We start from the raw sequence: 11,793 nt of genomic DNA, 5'->3' as shown, positions 1-11,793 counted from the left end.
CGGCTCGGCTCGGCCTAGCTTGTTTTATTCTCGTAACGAGCCAAGTTGACATTTTAGCTCGTTAGAGATAACAAGCCAACAAGAGGCTCATGACTCATGAGTTGCTCGCAAGCCTTAACGAGGCAGACCGGTTTAGCACTCGACACTCCATACTCTAGGCACATAGGCCACATGCCACAACCCAGTTGCCCACAGGCCTGCAGAAAACCCTAGTTCCTTGGAACCGCACAGGCACACGACGCACTCCCGTCCTTCCTCTGTGCAGTTGCCAAGGCTGACTCCAACTCCCATCACCATTGCCGAATACTCTACTGCTACTCTCCTTCTCGCCATCGCTGGCTGGCCCGGCTCCAACTCCCACTCCTATCTAGGGCTAGGCAATCGGTTAGTGCGGTTTATTCGCTTCGATCTATTCGGTTTTTTAATACTTCGGTTTTTGAATATTGAAAACCGAAATTTACACTAAAAAATTATTAACCGAACCTAAATAACCGAATTATTTCAGTTAGGTTATTTCGGTTATCGGTTAAAAACCAAAGTTATTAACAGATCTTTATAAATCGAGGTGTGCGGCATTGAGGAGATGAGGAGTGCCGCATCGACGCCGCCCGCCGTGGACAAGAACTCAAGAAGGCGAGGAGGCACTAGGGCTTCTTGAATCATGGGAGATTAGAATCGAATAATAAGGAGACACGGCCGCATAGGCCGTGAAACCGAGGCAGCGAGGAGTCAAGGAGTTGAGTTCGGTTAATTTGTTAATTTCAGTTTTCTAAAAATAAAAACCGGTTAAAAAACCAAAAACCGAATTAACTAAATTTTAAAACCGTTTAAAAACCGAAAACTGAAATAACCATGTAAATCGGTTATTTTGGTTCGGTTTCGGTTATCATGTTTGGTTTTCGGTGAATTTGCCCAGCCCTAATCCCATCGCTGACTAGTCACGGCTACATCTCCACTCTCCAACCCTTATCGCCATGCCGCCCGCACGCCCACGCCAATTCGCTCACTTTGTTTTGGCCCATGGCGTGCAGGAACCACGGCATGCCGCCAACTCCATCGGTCGTCGACCCGTCACCCTATCGCCCATCGGCACCACCGTCGCTAAGTCCATTAGGCATCGGTCCATCCCATTCACATGGGCCTCCTTCGGCCGTGCATCCATCTCTATCTCCGTCCGCCTTGTTCTCTGCTTGCTGCCTTGTGGCCTTCACTGGCCTTGTCATCGGCTGTCTGAATGGAGGAGGTGCTTCAAGGCCAATTTTTTGAGCATTGGTTCATGAGCCTAACAAGCCAGCTCGAGATTTCCAATGAGTCGAGCCAAGCTGAGTTTTTAATTAGCTTGTTAAGATAATGAGCCGAACCGACCTAGCTCATTATCTTAACGAGCTAGACCGAGCCGAGCCGAGCTAGCTCGCTATCCACCCCTACGCCATGTGAGGGACCAGGTGACCTATCATGGTGTTCAAGCCAACACAGGTGCAGAGGTGCTCCACTTTTGGCCCACTCCAATGGTCCGTCGGCCTACCATCACCAACTAGTCCACTCATCAGCTTGGTCGATCGGCCAGTACACGATTTCACTCAGCTATAAATAAATCCTTCCACTCTCACTCACACACACACATGAAGCTGAGGAGATGGAGTAGAAGTACCACGCTACATGTAAGGTGGAGAGTGAGGGAGGGAGAGGTTATGAGGAGATCAGATGGTCTTTTGACTTTTTCCATGGAGATGTGACCAACCTTTTTGACATTTTGGTACTTTTAAAAAATTTATTTTATAAATAGTTCACCTGAAAAAACTTATTGCACAAATGAATCTTTTTGACCGCGCCAACGTCATTGGCGCCGTCCTCCAAATGACAATGTTATGTTCGTGTGTCAGGAGGACAGCGCCAATGTCATTGGCATGGTCAAAAGATCCATTTGTGCAATAAGTTTTTTCAGTGGTCTATTTGTAAAATAAGTTTTTTAAAAGAACCAAAATGTCAAAATTCCAGTGTGACCGGGACTACCGTTTCTCGGTCTTGTCAGTCAGGTAACATTTAGACTCTTTTTCTTTCTATTAAATCTAGAAATCAAGTTATTTTTAGGATGAAGGGAGTGGTGTGTATGATTTGGATCTATCAAGGTCAAAAATCTAATAAAATGAATGACTTTTTACTCAGTTGTATAAGCTAGAGTTATCATTGGAGTATAAATCGCATGCATTTATATACTATTGAAGATATATATTTCTAACACGTACACCTCTCCCTCAGCCACTGCCAATGCAAACAAACTAATTAAAGTCATCCGAATACAAAAAAGAAGCCCGAAAAGGTGTGGCAGACAATTTTTTTGAAATTGCACATAGTGTGAAGGTGATTTAAAATACTTGTAACAGGAAATGTTTTCTTCGTTTCTGGTATATATAGTAATTGGGATATAATTGAAATGGGTAACCTTTTGTTAGTAATACAACTGAACACCATATAGATCGTATTTTTCATTTGGAATTTGGTCACAGATCGTCATATAAACTAATTGGAGGCTCCTAGGATCTAGAAATTATCACATACCATTAATATGAAAATCTAGAAATTCCCATGTTAATCGAAAAAAAAACATCTGGACCATTAATTCTCAATCTCGATGACTTTGGTTTCATGACATAGGTAGGTAAGATTATATGACGATAGATGAATCTCCACTTTATTCAAAAGAACTCTGGTCAAAGTTCAGTTCATGCATGTAAAAGCAAAATTAAGAACGACATTGATTCAATTTGGGGTAAAAACAAGCCACCTCCAGTTTGCCTGTGTCGTGTTCATCTATATCAAAAATGAGCAACCTTAATTGCTGAAAAATAGCTAGATTAGAGTATGTAATTTTGAGTTTGAATAGTATGGTTTGCATGTATTGGATTCTTGATTGAAAATGTACATGTACAAATGCAAACTTGCATCAACAGAATTTTAATATTAATTAGGACTTCGAATAGAACGCACACACACGCACACCATGGAATAATCTAAGCTCTGCAACTTACAACAAATTAAACATATCAAATTGGATGGTCCGTATATATGGCTCAGTACAGCTATAAAATTAAGGCATTGCTAATTACTTTTGCCAACTCTAGCTACTGGAGAAAGGTTAATTTCCATAGATCCTGGGTAATTCCTCTAAACATGGACAAAGAGAAGGCAGAAAGTTTAGCAAATATGTTTGTCTGTATGATAGGTCAGGTACTTTGTGATTTACATACTTGGGTTTGCCTTTGGGTTGTGGATTTTTCACCTTTGATTGATAGAGTGGAAAGAAGATTATATTCTAGTGCAGCATTTTTGTCTTATGGGGATAGAATGACTCTGGTTAATTCGGTTCCCAATCTCTCTTTGCTGACATTTATATATATGCGCTTATTATCATTGTCTCACTGGGCGATAAATGATATTGATTCAGCTAGAATTCATTGTCTTTGAGAGGGTTCTAATCTTAACTCCAGTAAAATGTCTCTTGTGCTATGGGGTCGTGTTTGTTAGCCAAAGAACAGGGTAGAGTAGGAATAATCAATTTGAAGGTGCAAAATGAAGCACCTTTTGATGAAAAACATGCATAAGCTTTATAATCGTAAGGATCTTCCATGGGTTAATTTCATTTGGGTCAAGTACTATAAAGACAAAGTGCATCATATTTCAAAGCCAAAAGGCTGTTTTTCGTGGAAAGATCGTGTTTCAGTTTATGGATGTTTTTAGAGGAATCCCTAAGTGCAAAGCTAAAGATGGAAATTTTTGCCCTTCTTTTGGGCGGGGAGGGGGGGGGGGGGGGGGGGGGAGGTGGGGGTATGTAGGGTGATGTTTGTCAGATCAGTTGCATTCTCAAGAGCATTTGCTTATGCAAGTAATAAGAAGGATTCATGAATTTTTACAGATGTCTAACAAGCTTGCCACTATCTACCAAGCTTTTCATGAATTTTTACAGATGTCTCAGTTGAATGCACAGATAAACGTCATTCAAGAAAATGATCTACATGGGGGAGCTCTTCATATTCTTCACAGAAGTTCTATGATACAAACATAGCTATGGTTCAATCTCAATTCTGTTTAATTACATGGGGGAGCAAGTGCATATGAAAGATGAATGTTTTTTGGGTGGCTTTTGCTGGTAGATAGATTTGCATACATGAGATATACTGGATAGGTGGAAGTGTGTGCACCCAGAGGACGCATTCTTATATGTGTGATATGTAATAACGTTGGTTTATGAGAAATTTGCAAAAGCATCTTTCTTTTGAGTGCTCCTTTAGCAGGGCAGGCTGGGCAGCAGTAGGATTGGATTGCAGTGGCGGATCTAGGATGTAGGATGTGGTCCAACTATTTTTTTTCTCAAGCGGAGTTAATTTAATGATGCTAATATATATCACGTAAGTATAGATAATAGAAGAGACCGAAAATATACCATGATATATTAACAAAATATCTTAAAACATATGAAAAATAGTAGTTAAGTAAAATGTTGACTCAAATAAGCATATATGCTAGAAAAGTTTAAAGAAGATTACCTTAATATATTTTTTTTCTTATTGGGTTTACGTCTTCTAATTCCCGTAAAAGTGTTAATTATATCTTTTTCATCCAATTGAAAGAAAGCATCCCGCTAAATGAATGTGGCTAGACAGTCATCTAAAAGGTCATCACCTATCTTATTTCTCAAGTTATGCATGATGAAATTCATAGGGGAAAATGCTTTTTCAACACTTGCCCATCGCAACCGTAGAATCAATACAATTTTAAGAAGCAAGTAGACCAAATCAATACAATTTTAAGAAGCAAGTAGACCAAATCAATACAATTTTAAGAAGCAAGTAGAATCAATACCAGCGGTCCAGCCTTCATCTGCGGCGGCGCGCTGTGCCTGCTGCAGTGGTGCGGGACCGCGGGGTCATCGCCTTGCCGCGGTGCGCCAGCCACCGGCCGCCGGCTCACCGCTGCCATTTGCTGACGTGCCGCGCGCTACACTGCGCGTCGTCCGCCGTCCGGCCGATGGCCAAGGACTCAAGGAGACGACGAGGCAATGACCGATGAAGATCAGAAGATGATTAGCAGATTGGATGAAGAGCAGACGATACGTCGTCGTTCGCGAGTCGCGACCGTTCTGTTTCTTCCACCTTCCACGCCTTCACGTCCCACCGGACCCACTCCCACGGATGCTGGCACGCTGCGTAGCGTTAGATGGCATGTTCGTTGATTGCGTTAAGCCATTTTTTTTTTTAATATAAGAGGGGTACCGTCACCGTTTTTTTTGGGTGGTCCGGGGACCACACCCTGCAGCTCCGCCCCTGTTGGATTGGAACATCCATTTGCGTTTTTTATCAGATGATGATATATATCCTCTAAGATAGTTTGTAACGGAAGTCAATTCATGGAGAAGTTTTCATATGGAGCGCACATATTTGGAAACAGGGAAATGAGGCTATCTTTGAAGATAAACATGCAACCATAGGTTCCTAGAGGGGCCTTTACAGGGATGAACTTAGCTTGTTTCTTTCTAGGTTAAAAAAATTCTGAGAAGTCAACCTTAGGATATTGGATTTGTTTGTTGTAATTTGAATTCTCTCTTGTAGTTTTATGGTGTTTCAGTAAAAAAAATTACTAAATTATGAAAAACTAAAAAAGACTCTGACTGAGTAGAACTGTGGTTATTAATTCATAAAAGATAATTAAATTATGATAGCACTATAATTGAGATTCGTACGTACAAACTTCAGAATTATAAAATAGTGAAAACTGTTGTAGTTGAGATATAAACTAAATACAATTTTGTAAATATTAAGTTCAAACTTTGGATTATGTACTAATGGAAACTCCATAATATTTATGTATTATCGACTTCGAAATGCTAATGTGCTGTGAACAGAAGTCTATGTTACTGAATTTATAAAATTTTTGTTGAGGAGTCTATCTTATTGATTTGGAGTAAAACATAAGTCCTTGTTAGCTAAAATTAATACTTATGGATTTAATTTTTTGAAACTGTTAAATCATGAAAATATTAAAATTGACAGACAAAGCAACATGGAATTGTTAAGGTGTATTCAAGAATTTTGTAATTGTTATTTTAATTTTTGGGTCTACCATAAATAAATTAAACTATTATTAGTACTTTAAAAACACTTTTACCTATAACATCCAGTGGAAGTACACAACAAAACTAAGCTACATATATACAAATAGTCCGTGCAATTCCAGAGGTTGATGACAAGTAATAATAATTCATATCTCAAACTTAGAAAAATGAATGTTCTTAATTTTTATAGTATTAGCACAAATTATGGCATACATCGTATGTTCATATGCATCATACGGATGTTACTTCGAAAATCAAAATAGATGTGAACGAAACCTACCAAAAACAAAGGAAATATTTGGCAAACTAGGTTCCATATATACATCCTCTCCATCTTTGTATATAAAACACTAAGCCGTAAACAAAACATGCAAATATGTATATAAACCTAAATGTGCATGAATGTCTGGCGGCTGAGCTCCATTGGTCAGTTTCACACATTTCAAAACATGCATAAATACTAGGGTCCGAATCCCATGGATGCATCAACAACACACAAGCAACCATAGTTCACTACACACACTACTCTTGTTGCCCTAATCCCCTTGTTCCAATGGAAGGCGCCGTTAACTGGGCTTCGCTCCCAACGGACCTCATCTTCTCCATCTCTAGCCATCTCCGAGAACCAGAAGACTTTGTCTGCTTCCGCGCCGTCTGCACACAGTGGCGAGCCACCATGCAACATATGAATCACGCCTTCTTCCAACCATGGCTCATGGCGAGCCGCTTCCTTGAGGACGAATATTCTGAGAATGTCCTCTTCTATTCACTCTCCACACTCAAAACCATCAAGGTATGTGTGCCTGCTACGAAGGGCAGGTGTGTCGCTGCGTCGGGCTCAGGCCACCTCATTGGTGTCGACAAAGACGACGACCTGTCCGCTGTGCTTGTCAACCCACTTACTGGAAAGACCACGCTGCTACCTCGTCTACCTGAGTTCTTCCACAACAATGGTGCTCACGGCTGGGTTAGCGGTGATGCAGGGGCCATCACCATTGAGCTCAACAACTGGATGAGCACAAACATGGCACTGTGGCACCACGGCGGTGGCATCACTATGGAGGCCTGGGCTACCGTGCCCAAGAGGATGTTCAGGTTGAGGGAGTCATACTACCTGCAAATGCTTGCTGCCATGATAGTTGGAGAGGTGGAAATCCCAATCCACGACATAGACAACGCTATAGTACTTTAGAGCCGTGGCTCCTGCACTCGCACCTACATGATCCCAGCGAGTCGTGACTTCTCTGTGCTTGGTGGTGGAAATGCCTTCTACTATCTTGGAAAGCAGTTCTCTGATAACGGCTCATACAATATTATCTCTCACCTCATATATTATTTTGTAAAAAAAGTTTGTACCCTATTGTTAGAAAAAATATTTTTAAAAAGTAGATCCTTCATGTCTATGTTTCAGCGTTGATAGTACATATAAGTTGTGTTATTATTGCACGATCAATGTACTATTACTGCATAGTTCATTGAGGCAACGGGTGGGTTTAGGTGGATGTGAGGGGAATTCCCAAAGAGGTTTGACCCATGGGGAAAACCCTTTGACCGCCTTTTAATTGAGGTGTGACGTGGTCTTTGGTCCTCGGGAGGGATAGGGTATAGAATAGTTATCCTATAGGAGGTACACAAAAGTCTTGTTATAAGAAAAATTAGATCCTACTATCAGGTGTAGTTACTCACTTCATGTCTAAGACGAATAAACACCTCCATACTTGTTTTTGCTCTCACCCACCAGATACACAGACAACGATAATCCTAGCTAGATTCGCACGAGAAACCCATTATCGGCAGAAAACACGATAGGATTAACAACCCATTAAAAATAGAATTTAATGACCCGTTAAAATAAAGTTTAACTATGCGCTAAAATATAATTTTACGAATAATGAGCTTATGTGTACAAAGCGAAGAATCCGCACGGCGGATTGATGACCCGTTAATGACTCGCACTAAACCTAGCGCGACTCGGGAACGACTAGCTAAACTCGTGCGGTAGAGACGATGCACGGCAGCGGTGGCTCGGAGGAGTCCCGGCGGCTAAGCTTATGGCTCGGCTAGGCAGAGCAGCGGCGATGAAGACTGCCCAGCGGCGGTTGCACAAGGTGGCAGTAGACGCGGGCGGCTGCGAGAAGGAGAGGAGGCCAGCTGGGGTGGAAAAAGGAGGGGTCGGGGTCCTCTATTTTTAGGGAAGGAAAAACATGGAATCCTAACAAACTTAGGAATCATATCCCTATACAAAGAGAATGGTAAAGACAAAAGGGGGAAGAGATAGAGTCGTACGAGAGGAGAGAGTTCGGCCGTGGGGGACAAGGAGCGGTAGCCAAACCTGGAGGGGGAAGGGGTGGCGGCCGGCCTGGGGTAGGCCCAAGTCCCACGAATGTGACTTTTGGCCCACGAAGGGCAAAACCTACAGCTAAAAACAAAAAGAACGGGTTGCCAACTTTAAATTAACTTTGCACGACTTTTATTTAGTGAAACTTTAAGCCCAATTTTTCTAAGATTTCAATTATACGTCCAGTTAAATGATTTTGACATGACGAACACGAAAAAACACATTCGCGGCCTTTGGATTGAATTAATTAAATAATTTCATTTACTTAATTAACTTTTGACTAAACACACGATTTCTTTTAATTCCTTTTAGAAATTTTGGTTTTAGCTTAGGGAAAAACTAGGGATGTTATAATCATGCATGTCAACCAATTAGAGCATAGGCTTGCTTCATGGTATAAGTAGAACACATATTTTAGTAAGCATTTGAGCAACAATAGCCTGTTATTACATGTCTGTAAAATTGAATGTAATGTATCTTCTAATAAATTGCTGAAGTTTCAATGACATATTAAAAAAGAGCGGACCGCTAAACATTCAATTAGATAAGGAAAACATCATTAATTGAATCTGCAATAATTTTGCTCGGCATGTTTTTAAATTAAATAAGTATCTTACATTCTAAAAGGAAGAAGAATGCCCACACGAAGGTGCAGGGGCAGCGGCAGAGCAGAAGTTTTGCTATGGGTGTTGGTGGTCATTAATTAAACTCCAATTCGACCCCCAACATTTTTACAAAATAAAGGAACATAACATGTTATCTTACCATTCTTTATTTAAACTAACATAATTTCATGCATTTTCTTGGGGTTTAAGATCTGCCCCTGATGACTTTAGATGAGTAAAAAAGCAGTGAGGTGTGCACCAAGGGAAAGCATTCTTAGATGTATGTTGTGTAACGCTGGTTTACGAGAAACTCGCATGCATCTTTCAATCGGGTCCTTCTTTAGCAACGCTTGCTGGGCAGTCATAGGATTGGATTGGATTGGAACATCCATTTGAGCTTTTATTAGATGATGATATCCTCTAAGATAGTTTGTAACAAGTCATTTTATGGAGAAGATTTATTTGGAGCGCAGCATATTTGAAAACAGGGAAATGAGGCTATCTTTGAAGATAAACATGCTACGGTAGGTTCCTAGAGATGCCTTTACAACTATGACGTTAGCTTATTTCTTTTTAGGTTATGAAAATTCTGAGAAGTCGACCCTTAGGATATTGGATTACTTTGTTGTAATTTGAACTCTCTCTCTCTCTCTCTCTCTCACATTTTTTGGGCCCTTTTACAGTACCCTCCACTGGAAAGAGCAGTAGTGTAGTGTAAATCAAATCTAGCCATGGCATTTAAGATATTTAGTTCACCAACGTGGAAGGGTATTTTCGTATATTTTTGTGCTACCGCATGAGGCAAGATAAGGAATATCCCAGCCCTAACTATAACCGGATAGACGGACACCTCGCATGTCCTCTCGTGATGTCACTCCTTGCACGCCGAACGTCCTTTCGCACCTCCTTTCCTCAAGCGAATCCATGGGCGATGCCAGCAGTGTCCGTCCTAATTGTCAAAGTTTTAGAGAAAACATCGTTCCTGAACTCATTCAACCAAGTACCAGATTGTAGATCATGCTGGGGATATTACAAGAGGTTCGGCTGGTCTTCTTCTTTGATCTGGGGATGCTAAAATACTGCTTGGTGATGATGACAGTTAGGCGCGCGTGTTTGGACTGAATGAGACGATCAACATTTTAATTTGAGAAGACGAGGCCAAGTTCTTTTTCCAAACATAATTAGTGTTGCAAAGAATTAGACGTGACCATATGTTAGTTTAGACTGCTAATATATCCAGTATTTTTCTTTTTCCATTTTGCTGCTGGCACATGCTAGAACTACGATTTCCACTTCTTGTTGGCATTCATGAACCACAGGAAGAAATCATGCAACTGACGCGACACCATGATCCATCCGCTGACTTGCACGCTTGCAGTCGAATGCCGGGATTGTCGACCCATTAGTAGACAATACAAGTACAAATTTACCCTCCTACGGACTACAGATTTTTAATAACGCCATATAATTTATTTCCATGTTATCCTCTCTCAAATCCTACTACACTTGCTACCACTTGTAGTATAATTTGATCTAAACCATTGGATCTAACTAAATGAATGGTCCACATCCATTTTAAGGTACCTAAAAATATCCCATTTTTTACAGTGTTTGAGTAAAAAATTGCAGGAGAAAAAACTTGACATTTTATCTTATTAATATTTCTCAAAATAAGAATACGAGGTATGCAGCTACAAATGGGTATTTATTAATTATAAATTTTCAAATTATTAAATTACGAAAAACTAAAAATCAGACTCTGACTGGGTAGAACACTGATTATTAATTCATAAAATATAATTAAATTATGACAGCACTATAATTGAGATTCTTACATACTAACTTCAAAACAATAGAATTATAAAATAGTGAAAACTGTTGTAGTTGAGACTGTAAACTAAATACAATTTTGTAAATATTAAATTCGAACATTGGATTATGTACTAATGCAAACTCCATAATATTTATGTATTATCGATTTTTAAATGCTAATGTGCTGTGAACACAAGTCTATGTTACTGAAATTCAAAAAAAAAAATGGTGAGGAGTCTATCTTATTGATTTGGAGTAAAACAAAAGTCCTTGTTACCTAAATTTGTACTTACGAATATAATTTGTCTTTGAAATAGTTTAATCAGAAAAATATTACAATTGAGAACAATCTTAACTAGGATTTGTATTTATTAACTGTGTATTCCAGAATTACTAAATCAACAGAGAGACAAAGCAACATGGAATTGTTCTGGTGTATTCAAGAATTTTGTCATTGTTATTTTATTTTTTGGGACCATAAATAAATTAAACATTTTTAGTACTTTTAAAACAAGTTTACCTATAACTTCCAATGGAAATACACAACAAAACTAAGCAACATAAAAATTGTCCATCCAATTGCACATGTTGATGTTAGTAATAATAATTCAGATCTGAAACTTAGCAAAATGAATGTTTTTAATTTATATAGTGTTAGCACAGATTATGGCATGCAACGTAGTATCCTAAGCATGTTACTTCGAAAATCAAAATAGATGTGAACGAAAGCTACCAACAACAAAGGAAATATTTGGCAAACTAGGTTCTATATATACATGCTCTCCATCTTTGTATATAAAACACTAAGCCGTAAACAAAACATGCAAATATGTATATAAACCTAAATGTGCATGAATGTCTGGAGGCTGAGCTCCATTGGTCAGTTTCACACATTTCAAAACATGCATAAATACTAGGGTCCGAATCCC

Source organism: Oryza brachyantha, chromosome 1 (assembly GCF_000231095.2).
Source record: "Oryza brachyantha chromosome 1, ObraRS2, whole genome shotgun sequence".
Lineage (NCBI taxonomy): Eukaryota > Viridiplantae > Streptophyta > Magnoliopsida > Poales > Poaceae > Oryza > Oryza brachyantha.
The sequence above is the reverse complement of the archived record's forward strand: the minus strand, read 5'-3'. Positions refer to the sequence as shown.